The sequence below is a fragment of the Rattus rattus genome, chromosome 16 (assembly GCF_011064425.1).
Source record: "Rattus rattus isolate New Zealand chromosome 16, Rrattus_CSIRO_v1, whole genome shotgun sequence".
Lineage (NCBI taxonomy): Eukaryota > Metazoa > Chordata > Mammalia > Rodentia > Muridae > Rattus > Rattus rattus.
Window position 1 is genome coordinate 2,789,005 of NC_046169.1, and position 24,751 is coordinate 2,813,755.

At 36.9% G+C, this 24,751-nt stretch overlaps 1 pseudogene; it reads left to right on the plus strand.

Moving 5' to 3' along the window:
• The first annotated feature begins 2,576 nt into the window (after positions 1-2,576).
• LOC116885432 overlaps positions 2,577-24,751 on the plus strand; it is a 112,012-nt pseudogene continuing 89,837 nt past the window's right edge.

Below are 24,751 nucleotides of genomic sequence, written 5' to 3' on the forward strand. Positions count from 1 at the left end.
ATATAATCCCTTCAGCCTTCTCTAGGACTTATCCATCATACTTACAATCCATGCACTACAGATGAGAAACTATCACAGGAAAATTACCTGCATGTTTTTATCTTTTCCTACATGGCTCCTAGCTGTAGACACTTTGTTGTTATTGTGTTTTGTTTTGTTTTGCTTTGCATTGCTTTGGTTTTTTTGTTTTCAAAAAGGAGCACATGAATTTGGAAGTGGATGGATAATAGGCTACAAAATTGGATGACAGATAATGGGAATTAATTTGAACAAAATACATTATACACATTTATAAAATTCTGAAATAATGAAAATTGTTTAATAAAAAATATTCTTCATATTATGTTAAACATTAATTTTAAAAGTCCTTATAGAAAAAACATCACATGCAGAGTTGTGCCTGTTCATGGTTTTCAATCAACACTTAGTTCTTGATAAAGATACAGCAGACATAGTAAGATAAACAAAACAATCTTGCTGCATAAAAAGAGTATGAAATGCAAAGTTTATGCTTGCAACAATGTATTCATGTTTATTCTCTTCAGCTCTTTCACTTATGAATTTGATCTAGTTATTAAAATTACTGTAATAAATTTAAAAATGAAATACAACAAAATAAACTGTATTCTTATCACTAAACTTGCAAAAATCTAAACCCCAAGTAGATCAAAGATGTTATGTCAAACCTGAAACTCACAAATCCAAGAAAACTTCTGAAGATAAAATTATTGAAAAGAATGATTCTGAAAGTTGTATTAGCAGTGACAACTCCTGGGAAAAGAAACCTTTCCTTTTCACTTCTATATGGTCTCTTTTGTCTCCTCCAACATTCCCCAATTTTTCTTTTATGTAACATTCCAATTACTCTCTATTGCCTCCTCGTGTTCTCTCTTCTATCTTTCTTTTCTGCTTTCAGGTAACCACACAAACAGAAGATAACAGAAAGAACCTTTGGTATTTGTATTTGTGAGTCTGATTTCACTTGCCATCATTGTCCTGTTAATCTTATGATTTTAATCTTTAAGATGGAAAAAATCCCAGTTTAGATGTGTTTTACATCTTCATTTTAGCATGTAGGAGGCACTGTATTCAATACCCAGTGCTGCAAAAGTTATAAAGTGTTATAATAAACATTTGCACAAAACCTCTTTGAAATTCATTATCTGTACTTAAAATTCTTCTGTATGTATGCTAGGTACATTTAAAAAATAATGAAAAGTCTCCACTTGAGAGCTGATTAAAAGTTGTTTTTATCTTAAAAGTTGTAGACTTTAGGCGCTAGGGTAATGGTTTTGTTGACCATAAAATAATGACAACCTGTGTTCAGATCCCCAGTTCCCATAAACTATATGGGCATATCACATACATCTATAGTCCTAGTACTTCCTTGGAGAGGCAGAAACTGGTTGCTCATTTACTTTAGGTAAATCAAAAAGTTCTGGTTTTACTTAGAAACTTGTTTCTAAAACGTAAGACACTGAATAGTAAAGGAAAACATTTGATTTCGAACTGTGGCCTCCACATGATGTGCACATCCAAACACAGATACCTATATAGAAACAAAAACTAGTAGTCTCCATTTCAAAGCATTATTAGGATTGGAAAAAGTTAAAAACAAAGGACAGATAAGTCACATTTCTTACTGTATTCTTTATCCTAGCCATATGATTTCCCAAATTATTAATGTCTTACATGAAGTAGAATGTGGCAAAGCTGATAAACTAAATTCAATGTGTTATTATTTAGTAAATGTTTCACTAATGCATATACACATCACTATATATATGTACATATGTATATATGTACACACACATATATACATATATATATATATATGTATAATTTGTAGTTCATTTGTATCTGTTTAAATAGGAATGGGGATAGACACCTCACATACTCTAAGAAAATCATGTTAAATGAGGAAAAATTAATTCTGAGGATATACAAATGGATTTTGACAACATTTTTTGAGACAGTCTTTAGTACAGGTTGACCTCAAGCATTTTGTGTCTACAAAGATTATCTTGACCTCCTGATTCTTCTGTGTCTTGATCCCCAGTGCTGGGATTACAGATGTTTAAAACAATGCCCAGTTTATGTGTCTCTGGTGATTACACGCAGGACTTTGTGCATCATTGAAAAGCATACTATCAATTGAGATACATCCCCATCCCTTAAGACAATAATTTCATCCACAGCAGAAGGTAAGTTTTTTGACATCAGCTTGGTCAAGTCTTCCCAAGAGGACTTCAGCTCAGGAGCCCTGTTGTCAATGAAACTGGATGAAATCATAGCACCTGGGATTGGAGATGATGAGCCCCAAACATATTTTCCATAATGTTTTTTTTTATGGCAAGTGCGAACTCAAATTTGGAGTTCTGAGAAAGAAAGTTTTTCAGACTCTCCAGAGGATATTCAGAAACTGAGTTGAAGAAGCCATGGGAATAAGAGTACCCATCATAGTCAACAACAAAATTGGAATTTACATGAATTAATACAAACTTATTGGATATGTATATACCTCCTCTCTTTGCAAATTCAAACTCTACACAGACTTAAACTCTGCAGTTACTCCTATGATGCTTCTTCTGATTTTTATGTTCCTGCTTCTGCAGTATTCCAGTGATGTCTACTCCTTTGACCGCTCTTACTGTGCTACAAGGACCAAAACTAGTGTATACAAGGATGGGGATATGGTAGTTGCTGCATTTTTACCTCTTTTTAGTATTTCTGTGGATTCTGCATCCGATAATCCAAGCAATAATAATTTCTATATTCAGTAAGTTAATAATTTTCTGTTTATTTTCTCTCAGATTTTAAAGATGTACAATGCCTAGAAATATTATGTGTGCATTCAAAACTGCTATCTACATCCAACGTACTGCTGTTATATCCCAAGGACTGTCTCTAATTTATTTTTAATATTCGGTTTAGTAGTTTTTCCCCTAAAAAGAACAAAGGTATTCTAGTTTCTTTCTGTTCTGAGACTTGATTCTCCCATTATTATTCCTCTATTCCTGCCCTCTTCTAGCCTGTTGTCAACAATTAGTATTATCATGAATTATATCCAATAATATAACCTAGTATAACAAAGCAAGCCATTGGCAAGCATTCTCTAGAGTGAGCATATGGAAAATTCTCTTCCAGGATATTGAAGAATTGGCATTTTTCTATGTTATGGGTATTAAACCTCAGAAAGTGTTGGCAAAGCTCTTGTTACTCTCTTTGCTGTTTGTACAACTTGTTGACTGCTATGCAGAAGATGTTTAGTTTTATGAAGTGCCAATACTCAGTTGTTAGCATTAATTCTTGGGCAAACAGAATCTTTTGCTACAACTGTATTATGGAGGGTACCATGTGTTTTTTCTAATAGTCTTAGAGTTTCAGGCTTCACACTTATGCTTATGATCCATTTGGAAATAGGTTTTGTGCAAGTTGACAGATGCAAGGTTAATTTTAATATTTTGTATGCATTTCTTGAAGATGCCTCTTTTCTTCAGCATATGGATTTCTTTATTTTTTCTCTTTTCTTTTTTTGGCATCTCAGTCAAATGTTAAGTGGTTGAAGTTACATGTATTCATGTTTGGGGTTTGATTTTTGTTCCATTCGTCTACATGTCTGTTTTGTCACAGTACCAATGTTGTTTTGTTATTATGGCTCTCGTATATGTTAAAAGATGGAATTGTAATCCTTAAAGCATCATTTCCTCAGTTCAGGATTCTTTGTGGTATCATTTGAAATTGCACATGTTATTTCCTGTGAAAAAGTAGATGTCATTATCACTCGGATTGTATTGACACTATAAATTGCTTTTGGTAGGATGCTCATTTTCAGCACACTACTCCTACCAGTCTATGAACATAGAATATCATTTTATTTCCTAGTGTCTCACTCTTCCCCTTTCTTCAGAAGCTTAAAGTTTTCATTGAATAAATTATTCATTTCTTTGATTATATTTATTCTTATATAGTTTCTCTTAGGTGATTGTGAATGTGTATGTGTCCATGTTCACCTGTTCTGTATGTTTGTTTTTGGTGGATCAAAAAAGCTATTGATTGTGCAGGATGATTTTGAATGCTACCACCTTGCTGAATTTAGTGATCATTTCTATTCTGGAAGAATTTCTTAATCTCCAATATATAGCATTATGTCACCTACAAATAATGATAGTTTGATTTTCATTTGCTTAATTGTGTCTTGTTAATTTCCTTGTATTGCCTCATTGCTCTAGGTAGTACTTCAAACACAATATTAAGAAGAAATGGGAGTGTTGGATATCCCTGACTAATTTACATCTCCATTTAGGTTGATGTTGCCTATATGTGTGTGTATGCGTGTGTCTGTATTGTTGTGTTGTGGTATATTGCCTTTAGCTCTACATTCTTCAAGACCTTTACCATGACAGTATGATGGATTTTGTCAAAACCTTTTCTGCATCAATTGAAATAATCAAGTGATTTTCGTCTTAAGCCCATTGATGTTGTTTATTTCATTTATTGCCATGAGAAATATGCTGAACCATCTATAAATTTGAAAGATAAAACCAACTTGGTCACTGTTGATGGTCTTCTTTTTGTGTTTCTACATTACATTTACTGTTGTTTTCTTAAATTTTTTTTAGTCTATGTTCATCAAAAATTTTAGCCTACAGTATCTCTACCTGGTTTTAGTAGTAGAGTGACACTGGCTTTGTAGAAGTTTGTAAGGGCTCACTCTGTTTCTTTTCTCTTTTTTAATGGTTTAAGAAGGAATGTTTTAAAAGAATGTGAAGAATTAAAAATCCAGGAGATTTATGGTGTGATAATTCTGGCCCTGGACATTTTTAATTGAAGACTTTTGATTACTATTTTAATCTTGTCATTGGTTATGGTTCTGTTTAGATTGATAAGTTCTTGGCTTACATTTTGTGAATGTGCTGCACACATTCACCCACAAGGAAAACCCATAAAAATGAAAACGGGAATATATATATATATATATATATATATATATATATGGAAGAAATGTCCAGAAAAAGCATTGCAAAATAAACATGACAAATCATATCTTCAAAATATCTTTGGATATATTGTGTTGGCCATCTATTCCTGGGCATCAGACTGCACTTAAGTGTGTTTTCTATACCCAGTGGTACTCCATTTAAAAAAACTGATTTTTTTGCAATTGTTTATCAACTGGAGATAGCTTCTGGATTAAAGAGGAGGTTTTATGTCTACTTCTCATTTCAGAGCTGGGCCCTCAATAGATTTAGACATGTGAATGCCCTATTCATGTTCCAACCATCTCATTATGAGACCAAGACCCCCAAAGAAGTTGTTGTGTTTGTTTTCTGTTACCAAACAAGGGTGAGACAGGGAGTATACACATGGAGTAGTTTATTCCTCCAGTGAGACTCCCTTAGAATAAAAAACACTTTTTCATTTTCATATGTCTGTCAATAGGAGACAGCCTCTGGGTTATGGATGGTAACTTGTGTCTACTGCTTCATTACTCTCTAAAACCCCATCAGGTGTAGGCCCTGTGCATGCTTGCTGCATGTTTCTATACATTCATTTGTGTATAGCCCTGGTCCTGTCTAGAAGTTCTTGAATGCTTAGTGTTCTCTATCAATTCTGGCTCTTACACTCTTTCTGTGTCCTCTTTCACAAAATTTTCTATGCTCTGAAGGCAAGGATTTCATGGAAATACCCCTTTCAGGACTGATGTTCAAAGGTCTCTCAGTCTATACACACACTCTGGCCATGGGTCTCTGTATTTATTCCCATTTGCTACAGGAGGAAGCTTCTCTCTTGATGGCTGAGTAAGGAATAAATGTTCCTAAAACAAATGTTAGGAGTCATTTCATTGCTATATTCAATTAGTATTTAGTTTTTTCAAGATTCCTGGACTATCTGACTTCAGGTTCTTAGATGCACAAGTAGTGTTTCATCCCATCTCATAGTGTGGGTCTCCACTTAAATCAGATATTACTTGCTTAGTCCCACAAGCTTTGTAACATTATTGTAGCAGCATATCTTGGAAGTAGGTCACAATTGTATATGAAAAGTTTGTAGCTGGACTTGTGTGGGGTTCTTCCAGTCTAGACAATTGATTAGTGTGTGTGTGTGTGTGTGTGTGTGTGTGTGTGTGTGTGTGTGTGTGTTTTCTCCCAATAACATCCTGTTTTCATTACTATATTTCTGTAGTACAGCTTGAAATCAGTGATGGTGAAAATTCCAATAGATGCCTTATTGTTCAGAGCTCTTTTAGCAATAGTGGAATTTTTGTTTCCACGTGAAGTTGAAAATTAACCTTTCAATTTCTGGGAAGAACTGTGTTATAATTTTAATAAATCTGAAGATTGCTTTTGACAGAATGACCTCTTTTACTACCTTAGTTATTCCAATCCATGAGCATGGGAGATCAGTTGATCTTCTGATATCTTCTTCAACTTATTTCTTCAAAGTTTTAAAATTTCTTCAATGTCTTAATATCATAAAAGAATTTGATTTTCTTGGTTAGATTTACCTGAAGATATTTTCATATTGGGGTTGGGGATTTAGCTCAGTGTTAGAGCGCTTGCCTAGCAAGCACAAGGCCCTGGGTTCGGTCCCCAGCTCCGAAAAAAAGAATAGAAAAAAAGATATTTTCATTTTGCATACATTGATTGGTTTGCATCTATTGAGTGAAACTTGTATCTTTTGGATAAAATCAACTTGTATCTTGATTTTGATAGTATATCCTACTCTTAAATTTTTTAAACACATTTTAACTAAAATATAATTACATTGATTCTTGAATGTGATTTACAAAGAATTTGTTCCAAAGTTTGCCTATAGGTTAAGGAATCAAATAATTTGGTTTTCTTTTTTATATTTTGAACTTTAAAGGGAAACAATAACTTTTAAAATTCACTTTGGTAATATTCTTTCCCTTTCTTGTTTGTGAAAGAAATAAAAGAGTGTTAGTGTTAGCTATTCCTCTTGGATTTGGTAAAATTCACCAGTAACTGTATCTAATCTTTGGAAGTCTTCTTTGATGAGATGATTTTATTACATATTTGATCCGTTCTGTCCCTGTACCCCTTGCTATTATGGAATTGTTTGAGCCATTCATCATTTGGTTTTCACAGGTTACATGTGCTAGGGACTCATCCTTTTAACCTAGATTTCTTTCTTTTTAGAAAATGAGTTGGCAAAACATTTCCTAATAATCCTCTGGATTCTATAGGAATTTGATCTTTTGTCATGTTTTGCACCTCTAATTTTACTTATTTGGGGTCACTATTTCTCTCATTTTTTTTGAAAATTTAAATGTGTTTAGTTTAATAAACTGGGCTGCATTAGTCTGTTTTAATGCAAGTCATTAAAGTATTTCATCATATGCCTCCATTGCCAGTAATTCTCTCCATTTTCTGGCCTCTGTCTTCCAGTGTTCCTCTGGGTTCACCTAGACAGTTTTGCGATTATTTCCATATCATTTCTATATATATATGATTTCATGTATCTAACTAAATTGTAAAACTTAACAATGAAAGAACATTTGGTATTTGTCTAAGACTGATGTAGTTCACGCAATATGATTTACTCCAGTTACATCTTTTTTTCCTGGAAATGACACAGTTTATTCTTCATAACTGAATAAAATTCCACATGTATCACAGTTTTTTTATTCATATCTCTGATCATCAGCACCAAGGTTACTTTTATAACTTACCAACTGTGAATAGTGCTGAATAAACCTTATGACAGAGGTATACCTCTCCTGAAGGTACTGGCGCCTTTCACTTTTACAGCTTATCACATGGCTGTTACTTGCATTTTCACTACCAATGCCAAAAGAAAATTTTGCAGTTTGTGTTTGAATAGCTTCCTGGTGACCTATTGTGCTATTTTCTTCCACTTCTTCACCTTAGCTGGCATACACAGTGTCAATAAAAACCACATAAAAGAAAAATTAAGAATTTCACAATTTATAAATTCATCCCATATCAAAATACGTAAAATGAATCTTCCAATCACAAATAAACAAAACTGCAATAAATAAATTTATAGCAATTAAACATAATCAAAAGTATGTAAATCATTGGTTATTGCTGTGATTCCTAGGGCATGTGCATATTTTACCTAAGTTATATTTTCTTCAAGTTTGATATAAACCAGGTTTAAAAAAAACATATTCTGAAATAAAAAGCAATGCAGTCACTTTCAAACTAAAAGTTGAAATGGAGCCATTGATAGACATTAAGTCAATTTGAATAAGCTTACCCTTATAAGTCCAGTATGAATTGGGTGTTTACATTGTGAGGCCATCCTATATGCAGGAAGTGACATAGGTCTGTACATTAGTCCAGATTTCATTGGCTGGTCCTCATTGCAGAAATTGTATTATGAAGGATAAAGCCTTTTGCATTAAAACTAGTGGTGATATATAGGTTGCATCTGAACAAAATATGGCTGTCTCTGTTATGGTATAATCTGAGTTCTGTAGAATACCATGGAGGCACAGAATATCCAGTTTTCTATACGAGTTACCCTCATGTGTGGAAGCTTCAGTATCATGAGATGCAAAGGGTTGTGGCAGTAAATCAGTCAAGATCAATGGAAATCTGTAATGTTGTGTCACCAATGCTGCAATTTCTAGCTACTCATTTCTAGAAGGAAATGAATAATCTTCCAGATTTCATATCAGGTGTTTATTCCATATGTCTATTTTGCCATAGTAGGGTAGGTTCATATACTTGGCCACATGCAACACAATCATGTTTTGCCTGTTCAGTTTTGGGCATAGGTCAAAATGGTGAAATACATATGGTCGTGGTATTGTATTCCAAGCTGGAGAATGCTTTTATGATGTTGTCCTATCAGCGTCTGGGTCAAAGATTCAATTCTGCCAAATCATGAGATTGCATGGATTTATTGGGGTTGATGTTGATGTCTCCTCAGTCTATTGACCTGGCTACTCGTTCTTGTCCCAATTTGGATAATCATATACATTTTCATTTTCAAATCTGGTACTTTTATTGTACTGGTAACCAAACACACAGAGACACAGACACAGACACAGACACAGACACACACACACACACACACACACACACACACGTACACACACACACACACACACATACACACATACACACACATGGCAAAGGATGCTGTTATTTGATAATTCACAGTTAAATATGGAGTCTCCCTGCCTGGCATCTCAAATATTATTTTCTCTTTGTTCTTCATTATAATTTGTAAAGATGATTTGAGATATTTCTTTCTAGTAGAAGTTGTAGATGAATGATGCTGCTGTGATGTTTCTCCAAATCTGTGTTAAATGGCATTTCAGTCAATTTCTTTCATTGCAAATGATGTTTTTATCTTCTTCTTGGTTATTGGTGACTGTAGTTCTCATAGTTGGTGCAATATTGGCATTAGCACTTCTCAATTTAACACATTATCTGTCCCAAACTGTATTGATAATCGTTTCTCAATGAGCATGTTTTGAGCATTGAATGCATGTTTGGTATATGGCAAGTTTAGGATATAGTGTTCATGGTCCCTGTATTTTGGTAGGAGTCCATTGATGGTGCATTAAAGGAAGTCACCAATATAATACTTAACTCTTGGTTTATTTATTATTATAGCTGTTGGTATGATAGTTAATTTTTTCATTGCTCCTTTTGCTGTTGTTGTTGTTGATGAAGGTGATGGTGTCCCTAATTCTGATGAATTCAAAAGTATTGGTGATGGTAAGGTGAAAAATCATACTTTATAGAGTCTATGATTGTCTCATTGGGTAATATTAAATGTATAGAATTCAAAGGAAGGAATCCAAGGAACAATATCCTGGGTGCTTTAGCCCTGATCAATATCTTGGCATTGTTCCATCTCAAGTTCTTTCTTTTTTGGTAAAACTTTCTATGAGACTTAGGGTATAATTTGTTATGGCCATACATTGCCATATGCTGTTTCTCTCTGTCTGAGCAAAGGGTATAATGCCCAGTTAGCCACAGTGCTGAATAAATTAATTATAAAATGATTACTATCCTGGTGAACTGTAGATCAAATATATTGGATTATGTCCTAGACACATTATGCTTATAGATTATCTAACTTTCTAAGTTTCAGATTTCCCTTCTTACCTGTTTTCCAGATTGCATCACCTGTTCCAGGGAACACATACTGTCTATTTAAAGTTTGAGTACTTCTGCTATAAAGAATTATTCTGTGTGTTCTAGAATTATATGGTGGTTGTTCTAACTCTTAAGTCTGATTTAATATCTTAAAAAGAAGCTCTCTTTAATCTTGGTCTCATAATTAACTCATAGAATAAAATTTCAAAGAATATCTTTAAATTATAATAACTTGGTTACTATAATATTATAGTTCATTCCATCTTTTGATATTCCTACCTGCAGCTGCCTTTCATGCTAGATGAATGTTTCCTTGTATTTCCATAGACTGGGACAACCTCTGGTCTTTAGATCTTGGAAATTGTGTTCATTGATCTGGCTCAACAATTATTAGGCAGATTTATCTGGCTATCCAACAAAAGGTTGTGTATATTGGTGTGAACAGGTCTGATCTAAGACAAACTTTAGCTAATCCAAGACCTGTGCCTACATCTAGAAGGATGAAGACATATAGTCCAATGAAATCTATTTGTATTCTACAATTAAATTGTTATGAAATCATGTTACAGGTAACACCTGTATGTCTTAATCTAGGTTTAAGTGCTGGACAAATGTGGCAGTCTCTAATAGCTCTTTACAAGTCTGCCAAGATAACTTCTGGTTCCTGATATCAAACCACTAGAAAAAAGCATATGGTCTATATGTCCCAATATTTGGTGTAACCTTAGGACTTCTTCCTTACTAATTATGCTAACATTCTCTGGTTTCTTAATTTTCCAGTCTGGGTTCCTTCTAATATTTATCCTCATAGGGTTGTCCTAATTTAACTAGGCTCTCCATTTGCCCTCATTTTCTAGTGGTAAGTGTGAACTTTAAACTTTACCAAGTGTGTGATCTATCATCCTTGCTGATTCATTCTGAATTTGTCCCCTTCCAAGTTTTAATATTTGAATCTTAGCTGAACATGATGTTAATTTGTTCACTATTTCACAATTTTTATAGGTTTTTTCTGTATTATTTGTGTGGGTGTCTCCCTGGGCTACATAAATTTTAAAGAATTCGCTAAATTTTGAGATTTTCACCTCTGCCTTCCTTGACCATATATCTTTATCCTTTATTTAGTTGGTGGTTTTTCATTATGTTCGAATGATATACCATTGCACAGGCACCATGAACCAGAGAAGATATAGATTTTTCCTTTTGCCTTCCTTAGCTGTTTGTCTTATAGCCAAGAGTGCTGATGTTACTTCAGCATTTGTGCTGATTTGGTGGTTCCTTTGTCAGTAATGGCCATTCCATCCCCTAGACTATAGGATAAAGCTTTCCATTTAGTTTTGGTTCCATCAGTGGTTGATGAGCCATAATTAAACCATGAATTAGCCAAATGCTGTGACCATTCCATTGGTCCCAATAAACCAATAGGTGCCTCTTTAAAAGGAGTTGAGTGTGGTTTACAGATGGAGATTATAAGCAACTGAACAATTTCCTCAATGTGAGAAAGCACTAAAAGTCACAAAGGATTTCATATCAGTACCATTTCCAATGTAAGACTTTTCCTCACAGACCTAAGCCTGCCTTCCAGAAGATCCAATTCATCACTGGAATGGATGCCCTTATGAACATAGAGTGGTTGGCAATGGCTGAGTGTAGGGCCCAGAATACCTCAAAAATGATCAGATTAGATTCTCAAGAGAGAGTAGTTATTCTCTGAATAAGGGAAGTGTTTGCAATAGAACTGAATTGGCAAATGTTGGTGAACTCCCTTTTGTTTTATGAAGAGTCCCCAATCGCCATACTCACCAATAAATATGTTATCCACAATTTAGGTATCATTCTGGTTCAATATGTGTCAGGGTTGCTTGTTCAAATATGAGCTTCCTTAAAAGCTTCTCTATTTTATTGTCCCCATAGTAAATTAAATGCCTTTCTAGTAACTTTATTGAGGGGTTTGATAATAATCTGTAAATATGGCATGTGAATCCTCCAGCATGCAAACATACCAATTAGGTGTGCAACTGAATTTTCCCTTGGGACTAGGGGATATTTAAATTATTTAAAATCTTGTGCAAGTCCATAAAACACCTAAAAACTTTGTTGAAGTGTCTGGCCTTTTCACATAGTCTTTACCTTGTTCAGGCATCATGTACTGGAGTATCAGTTACTGTTTCCATATAATTATGAACAGTGTCCTTAATTGTATATGACAATCAAAATATCATGTACATAGCTTTATAGTATGCAATCTGATTTAGGTGGCTTTTACAGTGATCATCTCAGTGTCACACGAACAATTATTGGGGCTATTCTTATAGCCTTGAGGCACTCCTTTGAATCTGCACAGTTTATTGTTCCAGGTTAAATTACTAAGGTCTCAGGAACAAACATGGAGTGGTTTCCTAAATAAAATGTCTGATAAGTCTATGGTGTCAACAAAATTTTGGTTGTAAATCCCAAACTTTATGAATGTATCTTCTGCATCAGACAAATTTCTTGGCAATTGTGGAGAAAGATGAGGTACAATAATAATTATATACCTACTATTCCTGCTGTAAATGATTTTTTGCTACTCCTTCAATGTTCATATAATTTGGGAGTTTTGGATAGTATTGGTATGAGGTCTTCTATGAATATCTGATAGAATTCTGCACTGAAACCATCTGGACCTGGGCTCTTTTGGTTGGGAGACTTTTAATGACTGCTTCTATTTCTTTATTAGTTATGGAGCTGTTTAAATGGTTTATTTGTTCCTGATTTAACTTCAGACCCGTCATCTGTCTAGGAAATTGTTGATTTCCTATAGATTTTCTAGTTTTGTTGAATATAGGCTTTTGTAGTAGGATCTGATGATTTTTTGAATTTCCTCTGATTCTGTTGTTATGTCTCCCTTTTCACTACTGATTTTGTTTATTTGGATACACTGTCTGTGTCCTCTGGTTAGTCTGGCTAAGGGTTTTTCTATCTTGTTGATTTTCTCAAAGAACCAGCTTTTGGTTCTGTTGATTCTTTGTATAGTCCTTTTTGTTTCTACTTGGTTGATTTCAGCTCTGAGTTTGATTATTTTCTGCCTTCTACTCCTCCTGGGTGTTTTTGCTTCTTTTTGTTCTAGAGTTTTAGGTCTGCTGTCAAGCTGCTGATATATGCTCCCTCCTGTTTTTTCTGCAGGACTCTGAGCTATGGGTTTTCCTCTTAGCACAGCTTTTATTTTGTCCCATAATGTTGTACCTTCAATGTTGTTGATTTCTAAGAAGTCTTTAATTTCTTTCGTTATTTCTTCCTAGAACAGATTATCATTGAGTTGAGCATTGTTCAACTTCCATGTACATGTGGGCATTCTTTCCTTATTTTTATTGAAGACCAGCTTTAGCCTGTGATGGTCTGATCAGATGCATGGGATTATTTCTATATTTGTGTATCTGTTGAGGCCTGTTTTGTGACCGATTATATGGTCAATTTTGGAGAAAGTACCATGAGGTGGTGAGAAGTAGGCATACCTTTTTGTTTTAGGATAGAATGTTCTATAATTATCTGCTAAATCCATTTGGTCCATGACCTCTCTTAGTCTGTCTATGCCTCTGTTTAATTTCTGTTTCCATGTTCTGTCCATTGAACAGAGTGGGGTGTTGAAATCTCCTACTATTATTTTGTGAGGTGCAATGTGTGCTTTGAGCTTTAGTAAGGTTTCTCTTTTATGTATGTAGGTGCTCTTATATTTGGAACATAGATATTTAGGATTGAGAGTTCATTTTGGTCCATTTTTTTCTTTGATGACTATGAAGTGTCTTTCCTTATCTATTTTGATGAATTTTGGTTGAAAATCGATTTTCTTCGATATTAGAATGGCTACTCAAGGATCCTTCTTCAGACCATTTGCTTGGAAAGTTGTTTTCTAGCCTTTTCCTCTGAGGTAGTGTCTGTTTTTGTCTCTGAGGTGTGTTTCCTGTGGGTAGCAAAATGTTGGGTCCTCAATGCTTATCCATTTTGTTAATCTGTATCTTTTTGTTGGGGAATTGAGTCCATTGATGTTGAGAGATATTAAGGAATAGTGATTGTTGCTTCCTGTTATATTCATAATTGGATGTGAGATTATGTTTGTGTGCTTGTCTTCTCTTTGTTTTGTGGCAAAACTATTAGATTCTTGCTTTTTCTAGTGTGTAGCTTGCCTCCATGAGTTGGGCTTTACCATTTATTATCCTTTGTAGGGTTGGATTTGTAGAAAGGTATTGTACGGCTCCCTGTCTCTTCCTTTGCTCTTCTTTATCCAGGGTTGTCTTTTTTTTGAGCTTTCTTTATTGCTTCGGTTTCCAATTTAATTCCTTCACCTGTTTGATTGTGGTTTCCTGTAATTGTTTCAGGGATTTTTACATTTCCTTTCTATAGGCTTCTGCTTGTTTATTTGTGTTTTCTTGCATTTCTCTAAGGAAGTTCTTTATGTCTTGCTTGAAGTCCTCCATCATCCATTTAAAATGTGATTTTAAATCTAGATCTTGTTTTTCTGGTGTGTTTGGCTATTCAGTGTTTACTTTGGTGGGAGAATTGGGCTCTGATGAGGCCATGAAATCTTAGTTTCTGTTGCTTGGGTTCCTGCACTTACCTCTTGCCATCACGTTGTCTCTGGTGTTAAATTGTTCTGCTATTTCTGACAGTGGTTAGACCATCCTATAGCCCTGTGTGTCAGAAGTGCTGTAGACCTGTTTTCCTGTTCTCTTTCAGCCAGTTATAGGAACAGAGTCTTCTTATTTCATGTGTGTATACAGTATACGTTCCTGTCTACTGGTCTTCAGGTGTTCCTGTGGGCATGTGTCCTGAGTCCACCAGGCAGGTCACTTGGAGCAGAAAAGTTGGGCTTACCTCTGGTCTGAGGACTGGAGTTGCTTCTCAGAGCTGGGTATCAGCTCTCCGTGAAGGCAGGAACCAGAAGGGCCTGCCCCACCTTCGTCTGGGACCCTGTGCACAGGAGGCCCAGATGGCACTAGGTGTTTTCCTCTAGAGTCAGAAATGTGGGCAAAGAGTAGTCTTCTCTGGCTTCCCAGGCATGTCTGCTCCTCTGAAGCTCTAGGTTTCCCTCCCACATGATTTGGGTGCAGGGAGCTGTTTGACTGGTTCCCTTCTGTTCTGGTAGGTGTCTGGACCACAGTGTATAGTGCCCCTATCTTCCTGTTCCCAGAAACCCTATACAGTTTCCTCTTGGGCCAGGGATGTGGGCAAGGGTGGGCAGTACTGGTGGTCTATCCTGCCCTGCAGTCTCAGGAGTGCCCACCTGTCTGGGCAGTGAGTTCTCTCTCTGACGGTGTTTGGGAGCAGGGAGCTGTGGGCCAGGATCAACGAGGTCAGAAATATTAGTTTTATTTAACCAGTTTTCACAACTGAATATTTATTCTAAAAACTTTACTGAGTGTACAGTTTATACATAGTTCAAACTGCTGAACAAAAGAGTAGGTCCCACAGATGCAAAACTACTGTACCCATTCATCCAAGGTAAAGACAGATTTACACACTGTGTAGCATGCCACATGGCAGGGAAGGCGTCACTTCTGAGTATATACTTCAAAACGCTACAAAAATAAGAATTTGATTGTATTTCAGTTTTCATACATTCAATATGATTGCAAGCCTAGAATCCTTAGTAGTAATTGCTGTGTGCAGTTAGTCACTATACTATGGGGTACTCATGAATAAGAAACTGTGCTCAGTATATGGCAGACATAAAAGCAGAGACCATGGATAACAAAAGTCAAATATAAGGTAGTACTTTTCTTTTTGAAAAGGAGTTTATGTATTTAATAGTGTGCCAAGAGAATTTTAAATTAAAAGAAATATTCTAAGAGCGCTGAATATTATCCTTTATAAACATAAAAAATACTTTTGGTGTAGTACATCAATCAAATCTGCAGATAGAAAAAATAAAACTATGCGAAGTAGTATTTCTCACACAGCCACAAGAAGTACTTATGTAGTTATTTTTCAAAAGGGCCAGAAAAATTATTTAAAACCCACTAGTGCTAATTAATGACTCAGCTAGTAACACTCAAGCTATGGAGTGACTCACAGACACTGGACCACAAACTTTCCTCAAGAGACACTGAGTTTTTCATGGTGACTGGGTAAGAATGTGACATTAAGAACCATAGAGTCGGTGGGCATCTTAGAACAAACCCATATTCCTGTGGGTACATTCATTTTCTTAATTCTTCTTTTCTTATTGGTCTCTGCATTTTGTCAATTTGTTTGCCACAAATTAGAGGAATTTGTCTTTTCTGAAGTACCGATTTTGGTTGCAGTTAGAGTAGGCCTGATTTACCAACTCTTTGCATTTAAGATCTGTTCTTCTTGCTATTCTCATCCAGTCCCTCATGTAATTCTTAGTGGCCTACTCCTGCTACCTGGTCTTAGGGTAGAGCATATGTCTTTATGAGCGTTAGCCCTGTCACAGAGGTTCCTCCTTAGGGTTCTGGTGCCTTTCTTCCTGGGACTATATCTCCACTACTCTGTTTTAAGACAGAAACCTGTGTCTTCAAGGAGGCAAGACCTGCAGTAAAGAATCCACCCTACTTTCTGGGCTGAGACTGGGGATGCACTTGGGATAGCAAGAAGCCACTTTAGTTTTAACTTTTGTAAAGGTCTTGCATATCCTGCCAACTAAGCCAACTGTCATGAGCATCAAGGTATACACACATAGTTAGTATAACAAACGTTTTATTTTATTATGCTGAGGATCTTCACATAATGTTCATACTCTAAGTTTCTAACTAAGATGTTAAACCTATATATCTCCCAAGGCCTCTCACCTATGCAATGTATCTGCTGAAGATCAGGTTCAGTCTCTAACAGAAGTCTCTGAATTGAGGATAAAGATCCTGAATCTTCAGTCAAACGACTGATAAAGGTGGCGTCTCTCAGGAAGTGCAGAGCAGAACATGGCTCTTAATGGTGGCTTATAGACTCTCCAGTAGATGTGGGTGCAGGGAGCTAAGCATAGATTGGGTCCTCTTTGGAAAGTAGCCACAGGAGAAGAGCACTAGGTTGGGGAAGGGGTCATAACTTGTTTCTCCAAAAGTAAAGGTTCCTTTCTATATTTTAACTTTCTTGTCTTTAAGTTCCTCTAAGGCCAGAAGAACAAACTGGCTTCAGGCAAATTATCACCCTATTGTAAAACAGTGGGGGTTTAAGTAAAGATTCCCTATGTTCTTTAATCCATAGATCCTCCATGGCCCTGATCCCTATGGCTGGGAGTTCATTTACTTCCTCCTCAGCTTGACAAAGTCACTCACAAGGAGAACCAAACACTTTGAAAAGAGATACTAGATTTTCTTTTTTTTCATTTTATTTTTAATTATATTTAATCTTTTTTTAAATAATCCAGTCATTATCCCCCTCCCCATTTGCCATATAACAGTTCTTCATCCAATTCCTCCTCTCCTGTCTCTACTAGGATGTCCCCACTTCTCCCCAACCCACCCAAACAGACCTACCCACTCCCCGGGGCTTCAAGTCAGTCTCTAGGATTAGGTGCCTCTTCTTTCACTGAAGCCAGACCAGGCAGTCCTCTGCAGTATATGTGTTGGGGAATCAGACCAACTACTGTATGCTGCCTCGTTGGTGGCTCAATTGGCTATAACATCTTTGTACTTCTGGTTAGTTGAGACTAATGGTTTTCCTATGGGTTGCCCTCCACCACAACCTCTAGCCTTTCCCTATTTCAACCACTGGGATCCCCGACTTCAGTCTGTTGGTTGGATGTGAATATCTGAATCTGTCTCAGTCAGCTGCTTTTTGGGTCTCTTGGAGAGCAGTCATGCAAGGTTATGTCTGTACGCATACCATAGCATCAGTAGTTGTGTCAGGCCTTGCAGCCTCCTCTTCAGATTGATCTCAAGTTGGGTCAGTCTCTAGACCTCCTTTCCCTTAGTTTCCTCACCGTTTTTTTGTCTCTGCAGTTCTTTTAGACAAGAACAATTCTGGGTTAGACTTGTTGACTTTGGGATGTTGATCTCCAGAAAGTCTGTCCAAAGGGTGGGCCCAGGGATCATTATATTAATTTAATATAGACAGGAAAGGCATATAAATATCAAGAATCAATCGTGAGATGTCATTCCTCATTCCTTACCTTCAAGAACTTATTCATCACAGGTCACATTGAACCATCTAAGAAAAGTCACCTACCAGCCTTTAGCTGCAGATAGATGGCTTCTGACACATGGACTGTCTAGATATCTTGATTAAGTGATGTCACTGAGTTCTAGTTACCTGGTGAAGCCTTGGGTGTACTGGAGATCCTAACTAAGTTGTTTGCACATGTCTAAAACTTGAGTGATTTTTTTTTAACTATGTTCAATACTGATGACTCAGCTGTTAAGAGCATGTGCTGCTGTTTCACACAATAAGTTCCATCCCCAGAATCCAGGTCAGGCAGTTCACATCAGTAATTCCAGTTCCAAGTCTTACATAGCCCTCTTCAAGCTTTGTCAGTTATCCACACATAAATGGAACACAAAGAGAGAAAGAGCCATATACATACACTTAAACATACACATACATATATACCATATGATAAACTTTAAAAAATAAAACTAGATTGAGCTTTTAATTTTAAAAATTTGGAGGCAGAAGCAAGCAGATCACTGTGCATTTGAGACAATTCCTAGTGTGCTCTAGGACAGGCAGGACTCTACAGAGAAATCCTGTGTAGAAAAATAACCTACCCTTTTCCAAAAAACCTTAAACTTACAAACCAAACATAAAATTATAAAATATTAAATGAAAATGCTTGAAAAAGTTCTTTTTATGGCTTTAATTAAAACTGGAAAATAAGCTTTTTCTTAAAATGCAAACAAATAAATTTTATCAATAAATATTCTTTGAAATACAATGCATTCTGAATACTTTTCCTCTGCCCTTCTACTCTCTGATCTCTTTTGCCTCTGCAAGCACCCCTTCTTCCTTCAAAATCACTTTCCTATATTCATGACATTTTATGTCGTAAACCACTGAGTTTAACCTGTGACATCTGTGTGACCATGGGCTTGGGACTATGCACTGGAAGGCTGACTGGTGGGTACACAATTAGATACACTTCTCCTTTCCTTAAAATCTATTAGTTGCCAATAGTTTAGAAGTATGTGTTAGAGTCTTCTGCTTCTTTCCCTGTCTCTAGTGGATTGGCCAGTTTTGTGTACTTCCAATGCCAGTAACTGTAGTTGCTTTGTATTCATGATTCCTATGGTCTCACCTTGCTTAAAAGATGACACTCTACAGCTCTTCCTTTTTGGGGCATTTATTTTCTTTACGTCATGCCTTTCTCAGCAATGTCTACTATTAAGACAGTATTGTAAATGTCTAAGAGTACATTTTAATACTGAAATAAAAAGCCATTCAGCAAGAAAATGAAACTCACTTCAACAATAACATGAAATGGGGTATGTAGATGACTCAGTAATAAAGTGCTTGTCATGCAAGCATGAGGACTAGTGTTCAGATAAACCAAACCCCACATAAAACAACGTGCAGTAGCATTTGTTTTAAGTCACACCACTACCATGATGAGATGGAAAACAGAGATCAGATAATTCCAAGAAGGTAAAGGGCAGTGAACCTGTCACATGCAGTAGTACATACAAATACTATTTCTCAGACAAAGTAAACGGTGGGGAATAACATCCAAGGTTGTCTTCTAACCTCTACATGCAAGTCCTGGTATGCACACCAAAGGAACTTTATATTCTACTACAAAGATATTTGCATATCCATGTTCTTTACTACTTTATTCACAATATCCAAGAACTGGAATCAACCTAGATGATCATAAATTGATTAATGGGTAATGAAAATATGGTACATGTTCACAATAGAATATGTCTTAATTGTAAAGAAAACTTAAATCATGAAATTTTTAGGTAAATGGGTCAAACAAGAAAAATTATTCTGTGTAGCATCACCTGGACACAGAAAGACAAATGCCATTTGTTCTTTTACATATAAAAGTTCTACATATGATGATTTGTGTGTTTGACATGGAGTACATGTGGAAACTAGAAATGGATGTCTGGTGGCAGGGCTTGGGGTGCAATTAGGCAGGAAGATGATAAAATTCAGTCGGGAATGAGAATCATGGAGGCAGAAGTTTCCAAGTAGGTAACACAATGAAGAGGAATGGGGAACAAGGATCAACAGAAAGCTTATCCAAAACACATTTAGAGTATACTTGGAAATCCTGTGATCATGTGATCCAAGTTTAAAAAACAAGATGATCCATGTGTAGTGGTACATATGTCTAATCCCAGAACATAGGAGACAGTGATAGACAAGTTTAAATATAAATAAGTACAGGGATACAAGACAAAGGATTGGTAGAGGTGTATTAAAACTAAAGCTGTGTAGTTTCCTCTTGGGCCAGCGATGTGTGCAAATGGGGGCAGAAGAGGCAGTCTGTACTTTGGTTTCAGGATTGTCTGCACTTCTGAGTGTTCATCTCTCTCCTCCACAGGATTTGGGAGCAGGCAGCTGTGGGATTGGTACAGTTCAGTTCTGGGCACAGCCAGAAACCAGAAGTGCTCTGTCTGAGAGGACTTCTGCCTTTGTGTGTCCTGAGTCCACCAGGCAGGTCACTTGGAGCAGAAAAGTTAGTTTTACCTCTGCTCTCAGGAGTGTAGGCACTCCTGGTGACTGGCTTTCAGCTCTTGGCACAGGCAGGAACCAGAAGCATCCTGCCACTGACTGCTCCTAGGTTCCTATGCCCAGGGAGCACAGATAGCACTAGCTGATTTCCTCTTTGCCAGGAATGTGGGCAGAGAGTAGTCTCCTCTGAGTTCTCAGGAATGTCTGCACTTCTGAGGGTCCAGCTCTCTCCCCCATGGAATTCTGGTGCAGGTAGCTATGTGACTGACTGGATTCAGTAAGGCTGTGCAGTTTACTCTTGTGCCAGGAATGTGGGCAAAGGTGGGCAGAAGTGGCAGTCTAATCTGAAGTCTCAGAATTTTCTGCATTTCTGTGTATTCAGTCATGTCCCCCACGGAATTTGAAGAAGGGGAGGGGGAGAAGATAGAGGGCTTATGAAGAAGAAACCAGGAAAGGGAATAACATTTGAAATGTCAATAAAGAAATAGTCAATAAAAAAATAAAATAAAACTGAGGCTGTAAAAAGGCTTACCATGCTGAACTAATTTGTAGGCTACTTAAAAATGATTTGAACAAAAGTATCCTACATAAGTTAACAGTGCTATTCCTAGTAGTCATAGATTATTTAATGAGAATCTCAATGTCAAACTCAGACTACCCCTACTATTTATTAGTCAGAGAAGGCCCAAAGTCACCTAAAACAATATAGTCTATTGTCATTACTTTTGGTTGCTCACCATAACTAAATATTAAGACCCCTTGTAGAAACCATTTGTTATAAAATACAAAGAAGTCACAATTGATCTGACCAAGAAACTCTCTCTGATGGATGGTTTTTGAAGTGCTAAAAGATATATTGTTTGGTGCTGAAGGTGTTGGAAACCATCAGAGGTCTTCTCTAATGCTAGACCCTATATTCCATAACAACCTGCTAGGTAAAATATATCCAAAGGTAAGATTGTAACAACCCTACTTGTGGGAGCAAACAACTACTATTGATTATGTTTTAGGCCTGTTCTGAGGGAGAGAATTCATTCCTGATACTGTAAGCACAGCCAAAACCCAAGTCTAGAAAAGTCATAGGCCTTAGCACAGAACCTACTGGTGCTTTTTCCTAAGGAGTCATTTTGTCAGGTATGGTTGATATACCCACTGACATTCCATTGGAGAAAAAAATCTTTCTTTCTATGCAGAGATTTCTGCTACTTACACCTTGGCCAAAGAAGATTTTATTGTAGTGGACAGAAGTTAGTACAATGAGTGATCACTGCTCAAAGTGCTGAAATTAAGCAACTGTGTTTATCACAAGATGGGACATCTCTACCAAGGACCTACCTCCAACCAAAGTTTGGGAATATCACGGGAGAGGCAGGGGAGGAAGAGGGAGAGGAAGAGAGAGAGAAAAGAGAGAATAATGTAAGAATAGAGGGGAGTGCTGAGAAATGTCCTCTGGATATGACATGACTATTAAACACATAAACTCACTACCAATGTGATTAGTCACAAATATTAGAGTGAGATCATGCCAGCTAATAATTCTAGTATGGATTATAGCAAGGTTGTCAATAGCATACCTGAGATATTGGCAACTGATAACTTCTGAGGGTGACAGAGGCATTTTTCTTTATAAGTATAGCCACTGGTAGGTTTCCATTCACAAATGGATAACCCCATACCCATGCAAATATTTATAGCAACAATTAAACTTCATGGCTTGATATATGCTGAGAAAGGGAAAAAACCATTTTCTCTGATGGAATGTCACCAGGTTTATCAACCATAATCTAGAACAGGCCTCATATCCACAAACAGTTTGGAGCATAAGACAAACTCCAAATTTTTATTTCATTTTTTGGGGGGTGATTTGTTATTTTGTTTTCCATTGCTTTTCTTCTTAGGGTTGCTTGTTTATTTTGACATTTGCTTTTGATTTGTGTTATGTTGAGAGAGAAAAGGGGGATAGTAAAAGAACATGCATTGTATGTGTGGGGAGGTAGGAAGAATCTAGGAGGCTGGAAAAGGAAAAGAATATAATTAAAATAGGTATATAAAATTTTTCTTTGTTTTTTTAGTGGAAAATAGAAAAAGGAGATTAATTCAAAGTGACCACATTGAGACAAGGGACAAATAGATTCAGCAGAGTGTTCGAGTCCATATTTTGGGTCTGAAGTTCTGGGGTGGAGCGGCCTCTACTCTAGCAGGAAGTTCCTAACCCAGTTGAGGAATGGGACATGGTCAAAGAAGGAGAAGGGGACGTAGGGATGTGATAAGTAGCCTCTATGTTCTTCTGGCAGACATGGCCTATGGGTGAGGATATGATGTCTGCCCAATAGAACCTAGAAAACGTAGGAAGTGAGTAGGTGGGTGGCTGACTTGGTCTTCTGGCATATATGACCTGTGGTTGGATAATGTAGCAGCAAATTTAGCTAAACCACTTTATGCTCCCAGTAGGTCATTGTCCCAGCCACCTACCAGAGCCCTCCTTATTCATAAATGAAAGACACACACACACACACACACACACACACACACACACACACACACACACACCCCAGTTAACTACAAATCTGTTGACTATCTCAAAGGCTGGGCAGTTCCAATTTTTCCAGCTGCCAGCAAACACTCCCCTCTTGCATTTCTCAGGAAACATCTTTTAAAGTCTAAACCTTTCATCTCTGATACCCCAAATACAACTGGGGAGGTGGCCACTGTGGCCAATTTCTTTGATTCTCACATATCTGAAGGCCATTAAGTCTAGTCTTTCTTCTTCCTGGTGATGGTGATCTCTGCCTTCTTTCTTCTTTCACCCAGTTGTAGCCCAAGCAAAACCCTAGGTCCCACCTCAGTCTACCTGCCCAGCCATTTGCTGTACAGAATTTCTTTAAGGCCAATCAAATACAGCTGGGGTGGAACCCTCAGCTTTTGGGTGTGAATTGAATTGAGACAGCATCAAAACTAACTCCTATCATGATAAGCGTTGTTTTTCTGAGGGAACCAAGAGAGTGGGTTTAGACCAACAGGCAGACAGCATACCTAGGCTTCTGGCAGGGCTGGGATGGGCAGCAGGTATCTGCCTCAGGGAATGGAATAGTTGAGGGTGTCTATGGGCAGGTCCTCTACCTTGTCATCTGTCAGCTATGACCTACATGGGTGTAGGCGTATATGGTAGAGGGAACTGAGATAGTAGGGAAGGTCAAACACCAGGTGACCTACATTTCTTCTGGAAGGTGTGTCTGTGGTTGAGCTGTATGTGTGTGCTTGAGGAACATAAGACAGTAGGATTAGGAATGTGGGCAGGTTGCCTGGCTGGTCTACCGGAAAGTATGGTATGGTTCAGCTGGGTTATTTTTCAGAGAGATGATCAAGAGTAGGGAAGCTCCACAGCAGCAACAGATTTAATATTTTAATTATAAATATATTAAAAGAAAATTCAGACTGCCACCACTGAAAATAATGCACTATCTCTAGGCTCTGGAACATCTAGAAAAGTCCCTGTAACGATTTGGCATAACTTTGTGGATGAGAATATCTGTTATCTGTTACGGGTCAATCTCTGAAGAAGAAATGAGGAAGTATCTTCCCAGGAATCATTATTGTCATCAAGAGTCCAGTTTCATCTCTAGGAGACCCAATGTGAATGTTTTCCCACATCAAGAGTCTAGTTTCATCACTAGGAAACCCAGTGTGAATGTTTTCCCACAGATCTTCAACTTCTTTGGAAACTGAGATATAAAGGGATTTGCTGCAACTAGAATATGTCATTTCAAGACTTTGTGGCATTCATGAATATGGCTGCACACAAAAAAGGATGGACTATATTAAGAGCTTTTACAAAAAGTATTGTTACAGAATGATGGAAACAAACATTCACTGGGCATCATTCTCTACCATCCCATAGCCCAAATCAATTGAATGCCTGCCTAGTCCCTGGATCTTATCTAGGATAGTGCTTCCTCAGGAAAAATACTTGGATTCCTATAGCAAGAGTCTCTAAGAGATGGCTCAGAAATCAATTTTCTGTCAATGGTCCAAGT